Here is a 9,019-nt window from a genome sequence, read left to right as displayed (position 1 = left end):
CAATTAAAATTACATTAAAAATTAGAAATTAGAATGACGTTATATACTATACTTCTACAACACATTCCAATCATTCAACTAGGAATCCATATACACCCAATTCCTAGGTGTATCTTGCTGGGGCTAATACATATTAGGGTTAATCTTAAATTCCACATTGAGTCCTTTCAGTTTTAAGGTGTTTAATTCGTAAATCCATTTCAATTCTTGTTTTTTCAGGAGAGATACTCTATCCCCCCTCTCCTCTGTATGGGGACCCTATCTATTATTCTGAATTTAAGATCTTTTTGTATGTAGTTGTAGATTTATGTTACGTTTAACATCACTTTCATACTTGCGTTTCAATTCCAATACGGACGGTGTCTTAAGAAAACAAGCTTCACCCTGAATGCCCCCAAGGATTCGCTCCTCCTCCTCAGGTGTATATTTAAAGACTCCTAGTTCCATGGATTATTTGTCCATAGAATTTCCAAGAACCCCGGTACTGTACATAACTCCCAAAATCCACAAGTCATTGGTCGACCCTCCGGGGTGGCTGGTGTGGATTCAGTATTTAGTAGAATAGGAACCTTCCTAGATAAAGTCCTTAATCCAATTGCAAAAAATTCAAAATCTTATATTAAAGATACCACGGATTTCCTAAACAAATTGGAATCTATAAAATTGGAGTGTAATGTTATCTTGGCCTCATTCGACGTGATTTCATTCTACACCTCAATAGACCACAACTCGGGAGTAAGAGCAGTCGATAAGAAGTTAAATACAACTGGGATAGCCCCTGAAGGTAAAATATTCATAATCAAATTGTTGGAAATAATTTTGAGGCGGAGCTACTTCCTGTTTGGGGATACCTTTTATGCGCAACAAAGAGGTACTGCTATGGGGGCCAATATGGCCCCCGCATATGCAAACCTTGTAATGAGTGCCTTGGAGGAGGACCTCGTCTATGTATCACACCACTTCCGGCATGTACTGGTGTGGTGGAGATACATAGATGATGTCTTCTGTCATGTTCCCAATGGCAGGGAATTTAGCAACAGAACATGGGCAAAAACAGGACGAGCTCTAGGGTGATGGAACCTGAGCTGACCGCGATCCTGAACCTCAACACACAACTAACAGTAGCCGGGGAGCGTTCCTGGGGGGACACTAGATGCCTCGCGCCAGCCGGAGATCTAGCTTCCCCTATCAGAAGAATCAAAGACCTCTCTTGCCTCCAGAGAAATATTCCCACAGAAATAGCAGCCCCCCACATATAATGACGGTGAAATGAGAGGAAGGCACAAACGTAGTTATGAAAACAGATTCAGCAAAAATGAGGCCCGCTAAAGCTATATAGCAGAGGATACAAAAGGTGAACTGCGCGGTCAGCTTAAAACCCTTCAAAATACCATCCTGAAATTACTTGAACTCATGTGCCAACTCATGGTACATGAGTGGTAATTTCAGCCCACTAGAGCAACCAGCAGCAGAGAATTACATATCTGCAAGCTGGACTAAAAACATGAAAGCAAACATGAAACAGGGAAATCCAGACTTAACTTGTCTTGAAGGCTTTAGAAGCAGGTAGCAAAGGTAACAGAGACACACTGATACATTGATAGCCGGCAAGGGAATGACAGGAAAGCCATGTTAAATAGGAAACACCCAGCCTCAGATGGACAGGTGGAAACCAGAGACCGCAACCCACCAAAATCACCCAGTACCAGTTGTAACCACCAGAGGGAGCCCAAAAACAGAATTCACAACAGTACCCCCCCCTTGAGGAGGGGTCACCGAACCCTCACGAGAACCCCCAGGGCGATCAGGATGAGCTCTATGGAAGGCGCGGACCAAATCAGTCGCATGAACGTCAGAGGCGACCACCCAGGAATTATCCTCCTGACCATAACCCTTCCACTTAACCAAATACTGGAGTCTACGTCTGGAAACACGAGAATCCAAGATCTTCTCAACAACATACTCCAATTCTCCCTCCACCAGCACCGGAGCAGGAGGCTCAACCGAAGGAACAACGGGCACCTCATACCTCCGCAATAATGACCGATGGAACACATTATGAATAGCAAACGATGCTGGGAGATCCAAACGAAAAGACACAGGGTTAAGAATCTCCAAGATCTTATAAGGACCGATGAACCGAGGCTTGAACTTAGGAGAAGAGACCTTCATAGGGACAAAACGAGAAGACAACCACACCAAGTCCCCAACACGAAGTCGGGGACCCACGCGGCGACGGCGGTTAGCAAACTGCTGAACCTTCTCCTGAGACAACTTCAAATTGTCCACCACCTGATTCCAAATCTGATGTAGCCTGTCCACCACCACGTCCACTCCAGGACAATCCGAAGGCTCCACCTGACCAGAGGAAAAACGAGGATGAAACCCCGAATTACAAAAGAAAGGAGAAACCAAAGTAGCAGAACTAGCCCGATTATTAAGAGCAAATTCGGCCAGTGGCAAAAAGGCAACCCAGTCATCTTGATCAGCAGAAACAAAACACCTCAAATAAGTCTCCAAGGTCTGATTAGTTCGCTCCGTCTGGCCATTCGTCTGAGGATGGAATGCAGACGAGAAAGACAAATCAATGCCCATCTTAGCACAAAACGTCCGCCAAAATCTAGACACAAACTGGGATCTCCTGTCAGAAACGATATTCTCCGGAATCCCATGCAAACGAACCACGTTCTGAAAAAACAAAGGGACCAACTCAGAGGAGGAAGGCAACTTAGGTAAGGGTACCAAATGAACCATCTTAGAAAAGCGGTCACACACAACCCAGATAACGGACATTTTCTGTGAGACAGGGAGATCTGAAATAAAATCCATGGAAATGTGCGTCCAAGGCCTCTTCGGGATAGGCAAGGACAACAACAACCCACTGGCCCGAGAACAGCAAGGCTTAGCCCGAGCACACACTTCACAAGACTGCACAAAGGTACGCACATCCCTTGACAAAGAAGGCCACCAAAAAGACCTGGCCACCAAGTCTCTAGTACCAAATATTCCAGGATGACCAGCCAACACAGAAGAATGGACCTCGGAGATGACTCTACTGGTCCAATCATCCGGAACAAACAGTCTTTCTGGTGGACAACGATCAGGTTTATCCGCCTGAAACTCCTGCAATGCACGTCGCAAATCTGGAGAGACGGCGGACAATATTACCCCATCCCTAAGGATACCAGTAGGCCCAGAGTCTCCAGGAGAGTCAGGCACAAAACTCCTGGAAAGAGCATCTGCCTTCACATTCTTTGAACCTGGCAGGTATGAAACCACAAAATTGAAACGAGAAAAAAACAACGACCAACGGGCCTGTCTAGGATTCAGACGCCTGGCAGACTCAAGGTAAATCAAATTTTTGTGATCAGTCAAGACCACCACACGATGTCTAGCACCCTCAAGCCAATGACGCCACTCCTCAAATGCCCACTTCATGGCCAAAAGCTCCCGATTACCCACATCATAATTGCGCTCGGCGGGCGAGAATTTTCTAGAAAAGAACGCACATGGCTTCATCACCGAGCCATCGGAACTTCTCTGTGACAAAACCGCCCCCGCTCCAATCTCGGAAGCATCAACCTCAACCTGAAAAGGACGTGAAACATCTGGTTGACATAACACAGGAGCAGAAGAAAACCGGCGCTTAAGTTCCTGAAAGGCCTCCACAGCCATAGGAGACCAATTAGCAACATCAGCACCCTTTTTAGTCAAATCAGTCAAAGGTTTAACAACACTGGAAAAATTAGTAATGAACCGACGATAAAAATTAGCAAAACCCAAGAACTTCTGAAGACTCTTAACAGATGTAGGCTGTGTCCAGTCACAAATAGCCTGAACCTTGACGGGATCCATCTCAATAGTAGAAGGAGAAAAAATGTACCCCAAGAAAGAAATCTTCTGGACTCCGAAGAGACATTTTGAGCCCTTCACAAACAGAGAATTGGCCCGCAGAACTTGAAACACCTTCCTGACCTGTAGAACATGAGACTCCCAGTCATCAGAAAACACCAAAATATCATCCAAGTACACAATCATAAACTTATCCAGATATTCACGGAAAATATTGTGCATAAAGGACTGAAAGACTGAAGGAGCATTAGAAAGTCCAAAATGGCCCTCAGGCGTATTAAATGCGGTTTTCCACTCATCACCCTGCTTTATCCGCACAAGATTATACGCACCGCGAAGATCTATCTTAGTGAACCACCTAGCCCCCTTAATGCGAGCAAACAAGTCAGTCAATAATGGCAATGGATATTGATATTTGACTGTAATCTTATTCAGAAGGCGATAATCTATACAAGACCTCAGGGAACCATCTTTTTTAGCCACGAAAAAAAAACCTGCTCCCAGAGGGGACGAAGATGGACGAATATGTCCCTTTTCCAAGGACTCCTTAATATAATTCCGCATAGCAGTATGCTCTGGCACTGACAGATTAAATAAACGACCCTTAGGGAACTTACTGCCAGGAATCAACTCTATAGCACAGTCACAATCCCTATGAGGAGGGAGCGAATTGAGCTTAGGCTCCTCAAAAACATCCTGATAGTCAGACAAAAACGCAGGGACCTCAGAAGGAGTAGATGAAGCAATTGAAATCAGAGGTGCATCATCATGAACCCCCTGACATCCCCAGCTTAACACAGACATTGTTTTCCAATCCAGGACTGGATTATGAGTTTGTAACCATGGCAGACCAAGCACAAGTACATCATGTAAATTATACAGTACAAGGAAGCGAATCACCTCCTGATGAACGGGAGTCATGCGCATGGTCACTTGTGTCCAGTACTGCGGTTTATTCATCGCCAATGGTGTAGAGTCAATTCCCTTCAAAGGAATAGGAACTTCCAGAGGCTCCAGACTAAAACCGCAGCGAGATTTCAAAGAAAGAAACAATTTGCAATTGTTCCTGAAATTCAGGAAGGTAGATCTATCTCCAGAAAAAAACTCTGGAATAGGAATTCTAGGTTCAGACATAGGAGTGTGAACAACAAAATCCTGTATGTTTTGAACTTTAGCAGCGAGATTATTCAGGCTGGAAGCCAAACTCTGGACATCCATGATTAAACAGCTAAGGTCAGAGCCATTCAAGGGTTAAGAGGAGGTAAGAAGCAGCTAGACAGCAATTGAGGGCTAGGCAGCAAAACTCTGAGGGGAAAAAAAAAAAAAAAGGTTCCCCTCCACACTTCTTTTTCTCCTGCTTAGCCCAAACAATTAACACTTTGTGGGCCGGCTATACTGTCATGTTCCCAATGGCAGGGAATTTAGCAACAGAACATGGGCAAAAACAGGACGAGCTCTAGGGTGATGGAACCTGAGCTGACCGCGATCCTGAACCTCAACACACAACTAACAGTAGCCGGGGAGCGTTCCTGGGGGGACACTAGACGCCTCGCGTCAGCCGGAGATCTAGCTTCCCCTATCAGAAGAATCAAAGACCTCTCTTGCCTCCAGAGAAATATTCCCACAGAAATAGCAGCCCCCCACATATAATGACGGTGAAATGAGAGGAAGGCACAAACGTAGTTATGAAAACAGATTCAGCAAAAATGAGGCCCGCTAAAGCTATATAGCAGAGGATACAAAAGGTGAACTGCGCGGTCAGCTTAAAACCCTTCAAAACACCATCCTGAAATTACTTGAACTCATGTGCCAACTCATGGTATATGAGTGGTAATTTCAGCCCACTAGAGCAACCAGCAGCAGAGAATTACATATCTGCAAGCTGGACTAAAAACATGAAAGCAAACATGAAACAGGGAAATCCAGACTTAGCTTGTCTTGAAGGCTTTAGAAGCAGGTAGCAAAGGTAACAGAGACACACTGATACATTGATAGCCGGCAAGGGAATGACAGGAAAGCCAGGTTAAATAGGAAACACCCAGCCTCAGATGGACAGGTGGAAACCAGAGACCGCAACCCACCAAAATCACCCAGTACCAGTTGTAACCACCAGAGGGAGCCCAAAAACAGAATTCACAACAGTCTTCCTCCTATGGAAAGGCACAGAAGAAGAACTGAATAACTTTCATCAGTTCCTTAATGGAATAGATGAGACCATTAAGTTTACTTTAAATTTCTCCAGGTCAAAAATACAATTTTTAGATGTATTAGTGATACAGAACGAGGGACAATTAACAACTACACTATATGTCAAAGAGAACGATAAGAATAACCTCCTAACATATGACAGCCAACATCCGCGCAGCATGGTAAGGTCAATACCCCTGTTATGATCCCAATGGTAGAGGATCTCAGGGTTTTCAGCAAAGTCTGCAAACATAAAAAACAGCTCATAGGGAGGTGGTAACTGAGCTGACCGCATACCTGATCCTAGCCCACAACTAATAGCAGCCGGGGAACGTACCTACGTTGGTTCTAGACGTCTCGCGCCAGCCGGAGAACTAACTAACCCTTTCAGAGAAAATCAGACCTCACTTGCCTCAAGAGAAAGGTACCCCAAAGTAAAGACAGGCCCCCAACAAATAATAACGGTGAGGTAAGAAGAAAAGACAAACGTAAGCATGAACTAGATTGAGCAAAGAGAGGCCCACTATATAATAGCAGAAATATAGAAAGCGGACTTATGCGGTCAACAAAAAACCCTACAAAAATATCCACGCTGAATATCCAAGAACCCCCGCACCGACTAACGGTGTGGGGGGAGAATATCAGCCCCCTTAGAGCTTCCAGCAAAATCAGGAATCACATTATGAACAAGCTGGACAAAAAACAGAACAATACAAATAAACAAAAATAAGAAAGCAGGACTTAGCTTATCTTGCAAAAACCAGGACCAGTAGACAGGAGCAACCAGACAAGGACTGATTACATTGATGCCAGGCACTGGACTAAGAATCCAGGAAGTTTAAATAGGAACACCCAGTGTCTAACGAACCAGGTGACTACAAACCTGGGGAAAGAATATCCAAGTGCCATACTGCTAGTGACCACAAGAGGGAGCCAAAAAGTATAGTTCACAACAGTACCCCCCCTTTAAGGAGGGGTCACTGAACCCTCACTACGACCACCAGGGTGATCAGGATGGGCAGCGTGAAAGGCACGAACCAAATCGGCCGCATGAACATCAGAGGCGACCACCCAGGAATTATCCTCCTGACCATAGCCCTTCCATTTGACCAGATACTGAAGCCTCCGTCTAGAGAGACAAGAATCTAAGATCTTCTCCACCACGTACTCCAACTCGCCCTCAACCAAGACCGGAGCAGGAGGGTCAACAGCAGGAACCACAGGCACAATGTACCGCCGCAACAAAGACCTATGGAACACATTGTGAATGGCAAACGACACAGGAAGATCCAAACGAAAAGACACCGGATTAAGGACCTCCAAAATTCTATAAGGACCAATAAAGCGAGGCTTAAACTTAGGAGAGGAAACCTTCAGAGGGACATACCGAGAAGACAACCAAACCAAATCCCCAACACGAAGTCGGGGACCCACACCGCGGCGGCGGTTGGCAAAACGCTGAGCCTTCTCCTGTGACAACTTCAAGTTGTCCACCACATGATTCCAAGTCCGCTGCAACCTATCAACCACGGAATCCACCCCAGGACAGTCAGAAGGCTCAACATGACCCGAGGAGAAACGAGGATGAAAACCAGAGTTGCAGAAAAATGGCAAAACCAAAGTAGCGGAACTAGCCCGATTATTGAGGGCAAACTCAGCCAATGGCAAGAAGGTCACCCAATCATCCTGATCCGCAGAAACAAAACATCTCAAATAAGCCTCCAGTGTCTGATTAGTTCGCTCCGTTTGGCCATTAGTCTGAGGATGAAAGGCAGACGAGAACGACAGATCAATGCCCATCTTAGCACAGAAAGATCGCCAGAATCTGGACACAAACTGGGATCCTCTGTCAGACACGATATTCTCAGGAATGCCGTGCAAACGAACCACATTCTGAAAAAACAAAGGAACCAGATCGGAAGAGGAAGGCAACTTAGGCAAGGGCACCAAATGGACCATCTTGGAAAAACGATCACACACCACCCAGATGACAGACATTCCCTGAGACACCGGAAGATCTGAAATGAAATCCATGGAAATGTGTGTCCAAGGCCTCTTCGGGACGGGCAAGGGCAAAAGCAACCCGCTGGCACGAGAACAGCAAGGCTTAGCCCGAGCACAAGTCCCACAGGACTGCACAAAAGAACGCACATCCCGTGACAAGGAAGGCCACCAAAAGGACCTAGCCACCAAATCTCTGGTACCAAAAATCCCAGGATGCCCTGCCAACACCGAGGAATGAACCTCGGAAATAACTCTGCTGGTCCATTTATCAGGAACAAACAGTCTGTCAGGTGGACAAGGGTCAGGTGTACCAGCCTGAAATCTCTGCAACACACGTCGCAAATCAGGAGAAATGGCCGACAAGATTACTCCCTCTTTAAGAATACCAGCCGGCTCTGAGACTCCAGGAGAGTCAGGCACAAAGCTCCTAGAGAGAGCATCAGCCTTCACATTTTTCGAACCAGGCAGGTATGAGACCACAAAGTCAAAACGGGAGAAAAACAATGACCAACGAGCCTGTCTAGGATTCAGGCGTTTAGCAGACTCGAGATACATCAGATTTTTGTGATCAGTCAAGACCACCACACGATGCTTAGCTCCCTCGAGCCAATGACCCCACTCCTCAAATGCCCACTTCATGGCCAACAACTCCCGATTACCAACATCATAGTTCCGCTCAGCAGGCGAAAACTTCCTGGAAAAGAAAGCACATGGTCTCATCACAGAGCAACAAGAGCCTCTCTGCGACAAAACAGCTCCTGCACCGATCTCAGAAGCATCCACTTCAACCTGAAAGGGAAGTGAGACATCAGGCTGGCACAAAACAGGCGCCGAAGTAAACCGGCGCTTCAGCTCCTGGAAGGCCTCCATGGCCGCAGGAGCCCAATTAGCAACATCAGAACCTTTCTTGGTCATATCCGTCAGAGGTTTAACAACGCTAGAAAAGTTAGCAATAAAACGACGGTAGAAATTAGCA

This window comes from Ranitomeya variabilis, chromosome 2 (assembly GCF_051348905.1).
Source record: "Ranitomeya variabilis isolate aRanVar5 chromosome 2, aRanVar5.hap1, whole genome shotgun sequence".
In the NCBI taxonomy this organism is placed as follows: Eukaryota; Metazoa; Chordata; class Amphibia; order Anura; family Dendrobatidae; genus Ranitomeya; species Ranitomeya variabilis.
This window is presented reverse-complemented; position numbering follows the sequence as displayed.